Source organism: Oncorhynchus keta, chromosome 9 (genome assembly GCF_023373465.1).
Source record: "Oncorhynchus keta strain PuntledgeMale-10-30-2019 chromosome 9, Oket_V2, whole genome shotgun sequence".
Taxonomy (NCBI): domain Eukaryota; kingdom Metazoa; phylum Chordata; class Actinopteri; order Salmoniformes; family Salmonidae; genus Oncorhynchus; species Oncorhynchus keta.
In genome coordinates, this window is record NC_068429.1 from 43,345,965 (window position 1) to 43,360,123 (window position 14,159).

Here is a 14,159-nt window from a genome sequence, read left to right on the forward strand (position 1 = left end):
CCGGCAGCGCAGGAGAGGAGGAAAGCTCTGGCTGCGCTAAACAGGCGGGAGACTCCGACAGCGCTAGAGGGAAGGAAGGCTCTGGCTGTGCTGAACAGGCGAGGCGCACTGAAGGCCTGGTGCGTGGTGCTGGAACTGGTGGTACTGGATCGAGGACACGCACAGGAAGCCTGGTGCGGGAGCTGCCACCGGAGGACTGGTGTGTGGAGGTGGCTCTGGATAGACCGGACCGTGCAGGCACACTGGAGCTCTTGAGCACCAAGCCTGCCCAACCTTACCTGGCTCGATGCCCACTCTAGCCCGGCCAATACGAAGAGCTGGTATGTACCGCACTGGGCTATGCACCCGCACTGGAGACACCGTGCGCTCCATAGCATAACACGGTGCCTGCCCGGTCTCTCTAGCCCCCGGTAAGCACAGGGAGTTTGCGCAGGTCTCCTACCTGGCATAGCCATACTCCCTGTGAGTCCCCCAATACATTTTTGGGGCTGACTCTGAGGCTTCCATCCGCGTCGTCGTGATGCCTGTTCATACCAGCGCCTCTCCGCTTTCGCCGCCTCCAGTTCTTCTTTGGGGCGTCGATATTCACCAGGCTGTGCCCAGGGTCCCTTTCCGTCCAATATCTCCTCCCAAGTCCAGAAGTCCTTTGATCGCTGCTCCTCACGATTAACAGGGGCTGACTTTCTGGTTTCCTTGCCAACCGTGTTCCCTCGTATCGTCGGCTCCTCTCTCCGGCTGCCTCTGCTCTTCTAAGTGCCTCCACCTGTTCCCATGGGAGGCGATCTCTTCCAGCCAGTATCTCCTCCCAAGTGTAACAACCCTTGCCATCCAACACGTCTTCATTTATAATGCAGGTGCATGTCCAAGGATACCCACAGGACTAGACAACGGCCTCCATCAAGCCCACAATGGCCCAGACACACACACACACACACACACACAATGGCCTCCTCCCAAGCCCACATTGATTGTACTCAACACTCCGAGACAAAACAACACATGCACCAGAAAATCCCCCATAATAGCTAAAGTGGTCTTGGTCAGGACCCAGACCCCACCAGAGCTTGAGACTTTCACTATGATCTCCTGAAGAGCCCACACAACACCACGAGTTACGTATTGGTTACTGATCTAGGTCATGGATCAGTTCTGAATGATTTACAGCAGTGTAGAATAGGATAGCACAATGATTGAGTATAGGAAATAACAAGGAATTTCTACATTTACCAGATGCTCTTTATCCAGAGCAACATTACATAAGGAATTAGGGTTAAGTAACTTGCTCAAGGGCACATTGACAGATTCGTCACCTAGTTCACTCAGGGATTCAAACCAGCAACCTTTTGGTTACTAGCCCAACACTCTTAACAGCTAGGCTACCTGCCTCTCATTTCCATAGTGTTTTCAGAGACAAATCAGTTTGGCTATCTGACCCTGAGACCCAATGCGGCAGGTACTGTAACAAGGCCCCTCATACCCAGAAATCTCACCCCTGTCTGTCATAGTACCCCATCTCACCTGGTGCTGCATCTTCTTCCCTCCTTTCAGAGTGACGTTGATGTTGACCTCAGATTGGTTTATGTCTCCCTACTCAGGTTCAGACTGGTAGCTCGACACTCGTCCAAGGAGCTGTGTTTACAGTGCCCCCTGCTGGAGTTTGGAAGGTACTGGGGTTTATTTCTCTAGTGCAGTGATGAACTGAGATACTGCTATGAATGAAAAAAGTGAAACAACAATTGCCCACATTACCCTGTCTCTATTTTAGATTGTGCTGTCCACAAACATAGCGGAAACTGGAGTCACCATACCTGATGTTGTGTGAAAACAAGTACCATGAGAGCAGTCAGATGAGTTCCCTGGTGGAGACGTTTGTCAGCAAGGCCAGCGCCCTCCAGAGGCAAGACAGGGCAGGACAAGTACGGAACGGGTTCTGCTTCCGCCTCTAACCCAAGTCCAGGTCAGGTTCTCTCTGTGAACCACAGAACAAGTTACCCTCTACAGCCTTATTGAAGTCAGCACCTCCACAAGTAACAACCTAATTGTGAATGTTCCTTCTAACAGGTTTCTGGCCTTCATGGATTTCTCCATACCAGAGATACTGAGGTTTCACAGTAGGATCTGTGACTTCATATCGTGGTACAGTAACAATTATTTTTAATCAGAGGCGAGCAATTTTTAAAAAAACACACAAAGTAACCACAGACCCATACTCCAAAATAACTACTTACACATGGGTATAGAATAATGACTGTCTTACCACTTAAACACATGATCTCACCCCAAACGACCTCTGTTTCCGATTCTGTCCCCTCTACAGCAGTGTGAGTACGGTTCCCCATAAGAGTTCCTGTGCAGAGCCCTGGATGTGCCCCAGCCCCAGACAGTGAGTAACGCTGTGTGCCTGTTCCAGGGGATTGGGGCGTGCATGCCGGAGGGTCATGCCCTCAGCCCTCTGGGTTGCCACTCTGCCCATAAATGGTAAGATTCTTATCTTCGGCACCATCTTGGGCTGCCTGGAACCAATTGTAAGTTATGTCCATCAACAGTGGCATAAATTATGTCTGAATTGCAAAATGAGCATTTATATGTTGTTACTTTCTCTGCAATATTGTGATATGTATTTAAAAAAAATATGAAATAGTGTTGGAACTCATATCGGTAAAAACTGTATAGCTCTGGGTTTAAAAGGTGCTCTTTGAATAGGGTAGTCTCCAGTATATTCTCCATACTGAATGTAATTGTATATTCCAGGTGAATATAGAGGCAGCCATCTCGGAGAAGTCTCCCTTTGCCACACCCATGAACCAGAAGGATCAGGCCAACCTGGCTAAGGCACGTTAAAACGTTCATAGATTACCAGCAGGGTCAAATAATAGCCGTGGTGGCTATAGAGGACAGTTCAACACCTCAGGAGTTAATGTCAATTGGCTTTTATATAGGCAGGCATTCAAAGTGTCTCTCCGTGCAGTAGCCGGTAGGGAGGGGGGGTCGAACAGCATGTTTACTCTACTCTATTCTCTCTCACACAAACTTGTGCATGTTTTTCTCATCTTGTGTCTTACATCATCATGTGTCTTGTAACACTGAGCATGTTTTGTAACTGATACGGTATACAGTGTAAGTAGTGATCTGACCTTTAGAGTGGCTAGTGAGAACATTTACCAGAGATGGCGTCTAGTCTTGGTTCGGATCTTGGTGGCTCCAGTCTTGACTCCATCTCTGACATTTACCTGGATCTGCTCCCCGTCAGTACATCAAACAGGAGCTGATAAGGATGATGGACCAGGTCGCATTCTCTTCTTCCTCCAAGTCCGGTCGAGGACCAGCTTCCCGGGACCGGTCTGGCCCGAGGCTCCCCTCACCCCTTTGGGTAAGGCTCAGATCTGTGTACTGAATGCGGTGGTGACGGGTGGTGACGGGAGGGCTGTGCGACAGTGTGGGGCGGATCCTCTACACGCCCTCTGTGGATACGCTGGACCCGGGTGGCCTGTTCTGTGGAAACCTCCCAGGGGAAGGCCCACGTCCACCCCTCCTCCTTCAACCGCTGCCTGCTCTTCCAGGAGAAGGTCAGTTGGATAGAGATAACACTATCGCTCTCACTCTCGCTGTTTCCTTATCTGTCTGTATATCTATTAATAGACCATCAATACACCTTTTGTATCTGTCTCCATCTTACTCAGGGAGGCACTAAGGTAGAAGATGCCCTTATGATTTAGGATCAGATTACCCAACTCCCTCAATCCTATCCATAATAATTTAGGAAGTGAAAAATCTGATCCTGTATCAGTGGTTAGGGGCAACCTCTAACTACTCCTAGGGAGGCCCCAATAAATGGAAGTGCTAAATGTGTTTCCTAATCGGATGTAAAAGACTTGATGTTTTTAATGCCATTTGGACTCTTCCTCTGATCCACCTGCGGGACACAACCCTGATATCTCCATTCGCCATGCTACTGTTCAGAGGGGACATTGACGTGCAGCACTGTGAACGACTCATATCTCTGGTCGAATGGATCGAATAGAGTTCATTTCTGGGCCAGCTGTATTACATTTGTATTATTATACTGTATGTGTCATGCATGACTAGAGGGCTGTGTTACTGATACAGCAGAGACATAGAGGATAGACAAAGATAAAGAAAATCAAACTATTGCAGCCAATTTCCCAGACCCAGATTAAGCCTACTTCTGAACTGAGAAAAAGAGTTCAATAGAGAATCTCCATTGTACTGTAAGTGCTCTCATGTCCAATACTAGGCTGAATCTGGGTCCAAGAAACGGACCTGTGTCGTTGTTGAGCATACTGTAGCAAGCAGGGCTCTGTTTGATCTCGGCTCCTCCCCGTCCCCTCCCCCAGGCCGCAGTGAGGATTGGAGTGATCTTTAAACACCTGAGGAAGCTCTTAGACTCACGACTGGAGAAGATGCCAGAGAACCCAAGGACGAATCTAAAAAGTAATATTCTACCCTTTCCCTGTCTTTCCCCTTCCTTTAAAAAAATAATAATCTTGTATCCTTTTCTCATTTTCTAATTTCAAATGCTGTATTTTGTGTGTGTGTGTGTGTGTGTGTGTGTGTGTTCATGAAATAAAAAATGTTCCTCTGTGTTTAGCACGGTTTAGCACTGTGTAGTGGCTCATGGTATTATTTACTCTCTTTTGTCTCTCAACTGTAGATGAGAAGACCATCCAGTTGATTAAAGAGCTGATCAAGATGTTGAACGTCTCCTGACCCCTGTGACTTGTCATTGGAGACCTCAGCTATGGAGATGTCCCTGAGACAGGATGGGTGGGTAGATGGGCCAGATGGATAACCTTAGGATAAGAGGGTGGTGGCGAGTGTATAACGAAATGTAAATCGTGAAACAAAATAGCCAAACATCAAATAAAACTACCTTTGGTGTTCATGTTGAATATACGTTTTAGGAAAAAAATCTTTACTTCATGGCTCCCTCGCTCGGGATGTAACAGACATCCTTTGGGGAGTGTTTAATGTTTTTTGTTTTTCCAAAAGACAGAAACAGAAGTGTAATAGCTTTGTGTTTGCTTCTGGTAAAACATCCTTGAAATATTCCTGCAATTATGTCACTGGTGCTGCCCGAACATTATTTCTTTAAGAATAGAACATCTCCAAACAATAACGAACGAGAACAGCTGTGCCCAGTGCTGTAACCCAAAACGTTCTCTGTCTGCGACACAAACAAACAACATTGCTTTAACGACTATCGAGGGATCTACCCACCCTAGCTAGCTTCATGTGTTATGATGTAATTGACTTGACATTTAGAAACCACAGAAAATAAGTGGCCATGCACACAGAGGGTATACAAATCTATTTAGATTTGACTCTGTACACTCTTAAGAAGAAAGTGTTTCCTGAAAAGGGTTCTTCAGCTTTCCCCATAGGAGAACCCTTTTTGCTTCCAGGTATAACCCTTTTGGGTTTCACGCTGAGCCCTCTGTGAAAAAGGTTCTGCATTGAACCCAAAAGGGTTCTCCTATGGGGACAGCTGAATAACCCTTTTACGTTCGACGGTACTAAGTGTACTGTGTACAAATGCGAGTTCTGGCAGTGTGGTTACACTTTGATTTCCCGAATACATAATAAAGCTCTTTAGGTCCAGGTCCATGTTCATTAGGCACCAAATGGAAGAAAACGGACTGAAACAGGGATGGATTACCTTTACTTCTACAATATAAAACGCTCAGTTCAAACATTTTGAAAAATGTTCCCTTGTGTGCGCTAATGAACACAACCCAGGTTAGATGCCTCTGCTTTAATAAAGTGCAGTCCCTCTTGACCCCTCCGTGACCACTTGCGTGACAAAACATACCAATATTTATGAACACCGACTGACATCACACAGTGACTGGTCCCTTGAAAATAATATTTCATCTCAATAAGATCACCATGTTAATCAAAAGGACACATTTTGAAAAACTCCGTCATGATCTTCTCCTCCCCTGTGTGACAAAACTCTCCCACACATCACAGTTAAGAAACAATTGTATTGCCGTTTTAACCACCAGTTGGCGTTTTGGACAGTAGTGTGTTGAAACGTTATTTTGTGTAATTTCCAATTTCTGTCGAATCTATCACTGTGTTTTCTCAGGCCTTACCCACTTCTGTATTTGTGTGGCTGAGGCTCGCTCAAAACAAAAAGGCCCAAATATGGACATTACTGTCTTTCAAGGATATGATGTGTATACTTGGTTTACTGCAATATTAGCTCTTAAGGGGACTAATTGAATTGAATGATTTGGATGTTATCTGTCGGAGATCTGTCTCACTTTCTATGCATTTAAAAAACAACACATGGTTTATTTGTGAATGACAGACTATGAATCTCCACAGCTACATGCCATGCCACACTGAGCAGAAAACAGGAAGAGATCTTCAGTTGAAAACAGCTAAATACCCATCTCAAAGAGTTTACCAGACAGCTGAACACTTTGCATCCATATTAGGGGCTCTATTTTAACAAACCTAACGCAATGTCAAATCTTAGCACTGGCAGTAGTGTTATAGGTTCAGGAGTGTGTCAGAAATATTTTTGCTATTTTCACAACCGGAATTATGAGCGCATTACCTGGTGATGGTGCAAAAGGGCTGGGTTTTGATTAATTTGTATTTATTTCACCTTTATTTAACCAGGTGGGCAAGTTGAGACCAAGTTCTCATTTACAATTGCGACCTGGCCAAGATAAAGCGAAGCAGTTCGACACATACAACAACACAGAGTTACACATGGAGTAAAACAAACATACAGTCAATAATACAGTAGAAAAATAAGTCTATATACGATGTGAGCAAATGAGGTAAGATAAGGGAGGCAAAGGCAAAAAAAGGCCATGGAGGCAAAGTAAATACAATATAGCAAGTAAAACAATGGAATGGTAGATTTGCAGTGGAAGAATGTGCAAAGTAGAGATAGAAATAATGGGGTGCAAAGGAGCAAAATAAATAAATACAGTAGGGGGAGAGGTAGTTGTTTGGGCTAAATTATAGATGGGCTATGTACAGGTGCAGTAATCTGTGAGCTGATCTGACAGCTGGTGCTTAAAGCTAGTGAGGGAGATAAGTGTTTCCAGTTTCAGAGATTTTTGTAGTTCGTTCCAGTCATTGGCAGCAGAGAACTGGAAGGAGAGGCAGCCAAAGGAAGAATTGGTTTTGGGGGTGACCAGAGAGATATACCTGCTGGAGTGCATGCTACAGGTGGGTGCTGCTATGGTGACCAGCGAGCTGAGATAAGGGGGGACTTTACCTAGCAGGGTCTTGTAGATGACCTGGAGCCAGTGGGTTTGGCGACAAGTATGAAGTGAGGGCCAGCCAATGAGAACGTACAGGCCGCAGTGGTGGGTAGTATATGGGGCTTTGGTGAGAAAACGGATGGAACTGTGATAGACTGCATCCAATTTATTGAGTAGGGTATTGGAGGCTATTTTGTAAATGACATCGCCAAAGTCGAGGATCGGTAGGATGGTCAGTTTTACAAGGGTATGTTTGGCAGCATGAGTGAAGGATGCTTTGTTGTGAAATAGGAAGCCAATTCTAGAGTTAACTTTGGATTGGAGATGTTTGATGTGATTCTGGAAGGAGAGTTTACAGTCTAACCAGACACCTAGGTATTTGTAGTTGTCCACATATTCTAAGTCAGAACTGTCCAGAGTAGTGATGTTGGACAGGCGGGCAGGTGTAGCCAGCGATCGGTTGAAGAGCATGCATTTAATTTTACTTGTATTTAAGAGCAATTGGAGGAGAGTTGTATGGCATTGAAGCTCGTCTGGAGGGTTGTTAACACAGTGTCCATAGAAGGCCAAGAAGTATACAGAATAGTGTCGTCTGCATAGAGGTGGATCAGAGACTCACCAGCAGCAAGAGCGACATTATTGATGTATACAGAGAAGAGAGTCGGTCCAAGAATTGAACCATGTGGCACCCCCATAGAGACTGCCAGAGGCCCGGACAACAGGCCCTCCGATTTGACACACTGCACTCTATCAGAGAAGTAGTTGGTGAAACAGGCGAGGCAATCATTTGAGATTCCAAGGCTATCGAGTCTGCCGATGAGGATGTGGTGATTGACAGAGTCGAAAGCCTTGGCCAGGTCAATGAATATGGCTGCACAGTAATGTTTCTTATCAATGGCGGTTAAGATATCGTTTAGGACCTTGAGCGTGGCTGAGGTGCACCCATGACCAGCTCTGAAACCAGATTGCATAGCAGAGAAGGTATGGTGGGATACGAAATGGTCGATAATCTGTTTGTTGAATTGGCTTTCGAAGACCTTAGAAAGGCAGGGTAGGATAGATATAGGTCTGTAGCAGTTTGGGTCAAGAGTGTTCCCCCCTTTGAAGAGGGGGATGACTGCAGCTGCTTTTCAATCTTTGGGAATCTCAGACGACACGAAAGAGAGGTTGAACAGGCTCATAATAGGGGTTGCAACAATTTCGGCTGATTTGTAGGGGTCCAGATTTTGCAGCTCTTTCAGAACATCAGCTGACTGAATTTGGGAGAAGGAGAAATGGGGAAAGCTTGGGTGAGTTGCTGTGCTGTTGACCGGGGTACGGATAGCCAGGTGGAAAGCATGGCCAGCTGTAGAAAAATGCTTCTTGAAATTCTCAATTATCGTGGAATTATCGGTGGTGACAGTGTTTCCTATCCTCAGTGCAGTGGGCAGTTGAGAGGAGGTGTTCTTATTCTCCATGGACTTTACAGTGTTTGAGTTTGTGTTGCAGAAAGCACATTTCTGCTTAAAAAAGCTAGCCTTGGCTTTTCTAACTGCCTGTGTATATTGGTTTCTAGCTTCCCTGGAAAGTTGCATATCACGGGGGCTGTTCGATGCTAATGCAGAACGCCTTAGGATGTTTTTGTGTTGGTTAAGGGCAGTCAGGTCTGGAGAGAACCAAGGGCTATATCTGTTCCTGGTTCTAAATTTCTTGAATGGGGCATGCTTATTTAAGATGGTGAGGCATTTTAAAAAAACAAAAAAAACAGGCATCCTCTACAGACGGGTTGAGATCAATATCCTTCCAGGATATCCCGGCCAGGTCGATTAGAAAGGCCTGCTCGCTGAAGTGTTTCAGGGAGCGTTTGACAGTGATGAGTGGAGGTCGTTTGACCGCTGACCCATTACGGATGCAGGAATAAACAAGTTGTTGATGTGTCGAGCCATGGCCCCTCATTGGCCATCGAAATGTGCTCTATGGCTAAATATGTGGTTGCTTTAAGTTGTGTATTTAAGGTCTGTTAGTCCGTTATAACCTAGTTTGTTAAATAGCCCGCACCATATTTGCTAAATACGTTGAACAGATTCTTATAAATATGAAACAACTTGTTTTAAATAGGCTATGTCTAAATGCAGTTCCAGGCATCTTAATTGCTCTAATACACACAAGGCAACTTAGACTATAGAGGGTTTTACGCACATGCAAACTTTTCACAGGAGCATGATACGGATTCAATATAAAGAGGAAGGGGGCTTGTCCATTCACCGTTATACTGCTCATGAATGTAATGTTTTATAAACATAATGGAACCATCTGACAGATCATATTTGCACTTCTCCAGAAATAGCAGACGAAGTTGCATTACATTCGAGAATCTTTCCAATAAATTAGGTTTTTAATCAAATTAAAATGAAAAACAATCAATTAGCTTTTTAAATTAACAGCAATATTTCTAAATAGGATCGGGTCAGAAGTATGATATCATAAATCGCTTCTCTCATTCCATGGTACTGTGTACACACTTATGCCTAAATGTCTTTATGCATAGGCTCCTGTTTATTGTTAATTGTAACGTTGATTCTCAAAACAATTGTCCGTTAATATGGCATTATATGAGGACAATAGTTTAGAGGAGCATGTCTTTGGTAATCGGACGAGGGGTGCTCTTTGAAAATGTGGGTGGATCAGAGGAGGCTGGTGGAAGGAGGTATAGGAGGATGGGCTCATTGTAATGGCTGGAATGTAATGAATGGAATAGTGTTATTAATGTTTCTAAATACCAGATTCACTGGCACATTTCTCCTTCCATGAGCACGGTGCGTCATGGCTGAATAAGCTGAGCTTCAGCTCTAAAAATCTGTGCCATTATCAACTGTGTTTCTGTTAAAACCTTAAAAGTCTTAAAACTTCGCAGGTTGACGTTAATTGTCATGAATCTTACCCTGGAGGCAAACTGAGCTATTTCCACGAGATGAGCAAGCTGCAAAGTCAAAATTGGCTATATTGTGAAAATACATAAAAACAAATTTAATTTAAGGTGTTATATAGGTACAGTGCCGAACCTGACATTAGGACTGGAAAATAAATGCCAGTGCGCCAGTTTTTCCTTGAGAACATTGCAAAATAAAATGCGTTTGACACAGCCAAAAATAGATCCCTAGACGTCAGGCGTGTCAGGTTCCTGCGTACCCACTCATTTGTTCCTCAGTTTGATTGTACAGTATGGGGTGTCATGACGTCGCCCTGTTGGCGAGGTTTATGACCCCCATAAATACCTTATCCACTTTTCTCACTCTACTCTACAGATTGGACTCTTTGAAAGCCCTTTGTCAACATTGAGAGAGTCTGGTAACATCAAAAGGTTGGGGAATGGAACCATATTTCAGTAATCCAACCAGTTGAACATATATGTTGGTACTTAAAGAATATGATGTCAGATCAGTTGTCGTCTGAGAGATTATTACTGATGATAGGATGACATAAACTGTATCTTGGAAAGTCTACACATTCTAGTTATCAGATTCAAATGGAATTGTTGTGCAATTTAAATGTTTAAATATGAAACTATTTGTGAAAAGATTAAATGTCATTTTAGCTTCTAAATGAGAGAATTGTTTTCAAAAGTGAACTATGCTCACTCAGTGGCCCCGCCCAAATGAACAGACATTGGTTGTGAACTATGAAACACGCCATTCTCTCCACCTCTACAAAGCCCATTGATGAAATTCAACCTTGGGTTCCCAATGATGTGAGGACTGCTGTCCATACGTTAAAAAGGGGCAAATTTCAACGTGGAGGTGACGATCGACAAGCTATACCAGTCAGAACATAGAATGAGCTTGTAGCATAGCAAATTGGTATGAACTTTGAACTCTTATTCACTAAAGAAGTGATACATCCTAGACGTCGAGTTAGCAGCTGTAAACGTGGGCTAGGAAAGGACAGACAATCTCTTCAGAAAGACAGGATACTACAACATATCAATTCTACCACTCAATGACGGTACTACAACGTAACCGTTCTTCCACAAGACATATTCTTCAAAGGACAAGGGGGATCTCTGCTGGGCAACCCAGACTTCCATCTTCGACCAATCTATATAAGCGCAGTTCAGAGTAAATATTTATTGCATTTTCCTTTTCCAAATGGGCGGTTGTTTAGAATGCATAAGATTCTGTATTTACGATAGCATAGCTTCATAAGGTTCGATAGAGACCCAATCCTTTTGTTCCTCAGTCTTCCCGCGCTTTCATTCAAACCTAACCCCCTTTCTTTGTGTAACCAGCTGTCATATCGGTTCCGTCTGCTAAGGATGTTTTCTTGTATGACATAATTAGTAATCAATGTATGATCCATCATGTGTATATGTAATTATGTGTGATTATATACGTATTTAGTAAATAAATAATTAAACCAAATGTTGTATTGCTGATTCAACTTGCTAGCCAGGGTTCGTGAAGATAACCAAGAATTTTACAACGTTCAGAATTGACTGCTATTGATTTTTTAAGATTACCAGGTCTTTAAGAGTTTATTCGGAAGACAACAGCTATATAAACATTATTCCGTGGTGCCCTGACTTCCTAGTTAATTACATTTACATGATTAGTTTAATCAGGTAATTTTAATTATAGAGAAATTATTTTATAAAAGAGCATGTCATATATCACTTAATCCATAGCAAAGACACGACAGGTGAAAAACCAAGAGTACTTGGAAGTACCCACCCCTCATAACAAGCAAGTCTGTCAGGGTTTCAAAACATAATTTATGAATAAAATAACAATAAGGAGGCTATACACAAGGGGTGCCGATGTGTAGCCTGTGTGTGTGTGTGTGTGTGTGTGTGTGTGTGTGTGTGTGTGTGTGTGTGTGTGTGTGTGTGTGTGTGTGTGTGTGTGTGTGTGTGTGTGTGTGTGTGTGTGTGTGTGTGTGTGTGCACGTGCACATTTCCTGAAAAGGTACGAAACCAATACCTTTTTTTGAAAAGTCAGGCCTTTTTTCAGGTCCTGAATTTGTTCTAATGCTATTTTAAGCTTAAGGGTTAGGTTTGGGGGTTAGGTATAGGTTTAGAGGTTTGGGGGTTAGGGTTAGGTTAAAGTTTATGGTTAGGCTTAGGCTTAGGGAAAATAGGATTTTTAATGGTGAAACATTTTAACACTCCAACCACATTTCACGAAAACACAGCTGTGTGTGTGTGTGGCATCAATATGCATGTGTGTGTTTTGTGTGAGTGTTCATGTTTGTGTGTGTGGTTAGAGTCCAGTGAGTGTCCATCGAGCCTGTGCAAGAGAGTCAGTGCAAAACATAAGGATACATAAGAATCAAATCAAATTTTATTGGTCGTATACATGTATTAAGCAGATGTTATTACGGGTGTAGAGAAGTGTTCCTAGCTCCAACAGTGCAGTAATATCTAACAATACACAACAATGCACACGAAAAAAAGTAAAAGAATGGAATTAAGAAATATAGAAATATTAGGAGGAGCAATGTCGGAGTCCGGAGTATAAATATACTGTATATATACAGTGCAGAAAGTATTTAGAACCTTGACATTTTCCACATTTTGAAACGTTACAGCCTTATTCTAAAATGGATTCAAATTGTTTTCCCCCTCATCAATCTACGCACAATACCCCATAATGACAAAGCAAAAACTGTTTTTTAGAAATTGATGCAAATGTTTGTTTTTTTAACTACTGAAACATCACATTTACATAAGTATTCAGACCCTTTTGTCACGTCTACTCCAGCTCTGCCTCTCTGGTGCTCATTGTCACCAGTTTACTTATTATTACGCACACCTGCCACCATTGTTATGCACACCTGTAGCTACCGAGGATGCCTCAGCTGGCTCGTCAGGTCCTCAAGCCTCGGTTGGCTCGTCAGGATCCCATGCCTCTGCCAGCTCGTCAGGCTCCCGAACCTCACCCGGCTCGTCACGCTCCCGTCCCTCATCAGAGGCAACCGGCCATCTCCTGGTCCCGCACGTTAGGGAGGGGTTACTGTCACGTCTACCCCCGCTCCCCCTCTCTGGCGCTCATTGTCACCAGTTTACTTATTATTATGCACACCTGCCACCATCGTTACGCGCACCTGCACCTCATGACACTCACCTGGACATAACTTCTATGATTACCTCCCCTATATCTGTCACTCCATTTCATTCTTTCCTCAGGCATTATTAGTTATGTTTCTCATGTCCAGACACTACCCATTCGGTATTGTTACCTGTTTTTTGTATTATTAAATTCACCCGCTGTACTTGCTTCCTGACTCCCAGAGTCTAAGTAACACCTTTACTCCATACTTTGTTGATGCACCTTTGGCAACGATTACAGCCTCGAGTCTTCTTGGGTATGAAGCTACACGCTTGGCACACCTGTATTCAGGGAGTTTCTCTGCAGATCCTCTCAAGATCCTCTCGAGCTTTGTCTAGTTGGATGGGGAGCGTCGTTGCACAGCTATTTTCAGGTCTCTCCAGAGATTTTCGATCGGGTTCAAGTCCGGGCTCAGGCGGGGCCACTCAAGGACATTCAGAGACTTGTCCCGAAGCCACTCCTGCATTGTTTTGTCTGTGTGCTTAGGGTTGTTGTCCTGTTGGAAGGTGAACTATTGCCCCAGTCTGAGGTCCTGAGTGATCTGGAGCAGTTTTGGTGCACCTGTACTGACCTCTCCTTCAGGATGATAGCGGGGTGAACAGGCTGTGGCTCAGGTGGCTGAGGTCCTTGATGACCATTTTGGCCTTTCTGTGACACCAGGTGTGGTGTGAGGGGGACAATGCAAATAGTCAGGGAGTCATTTGATTAACTGTTCAGCAGTCATGGCTTGGGGGTAGAAGCTGTTAAGGAGCCTTCTGATCCCAGACTTGGCGCTCCGGTACCACTTGCCATGCAGTAGCAGAGAGAACAGCCTATGACTTGGGTGGCT

The 14,159-nt window shown here is 44.0% G+C and overlaps 1 pseudogene; it reads left to right on the forward strand.

Annotated features, from left to right (window-relative positions):
* Positions 1–1,444: 1,444 nt before the first annotated feature.
* Positions 1,445–11,637, forward strand: LOC118387949 (ATP-dependent RNA helicase DHX29-like; annotated as a pseudogene).
* The last annotated feature ends 2,522 nt before the right edge of the window (positions 11,638–14,159 follow it).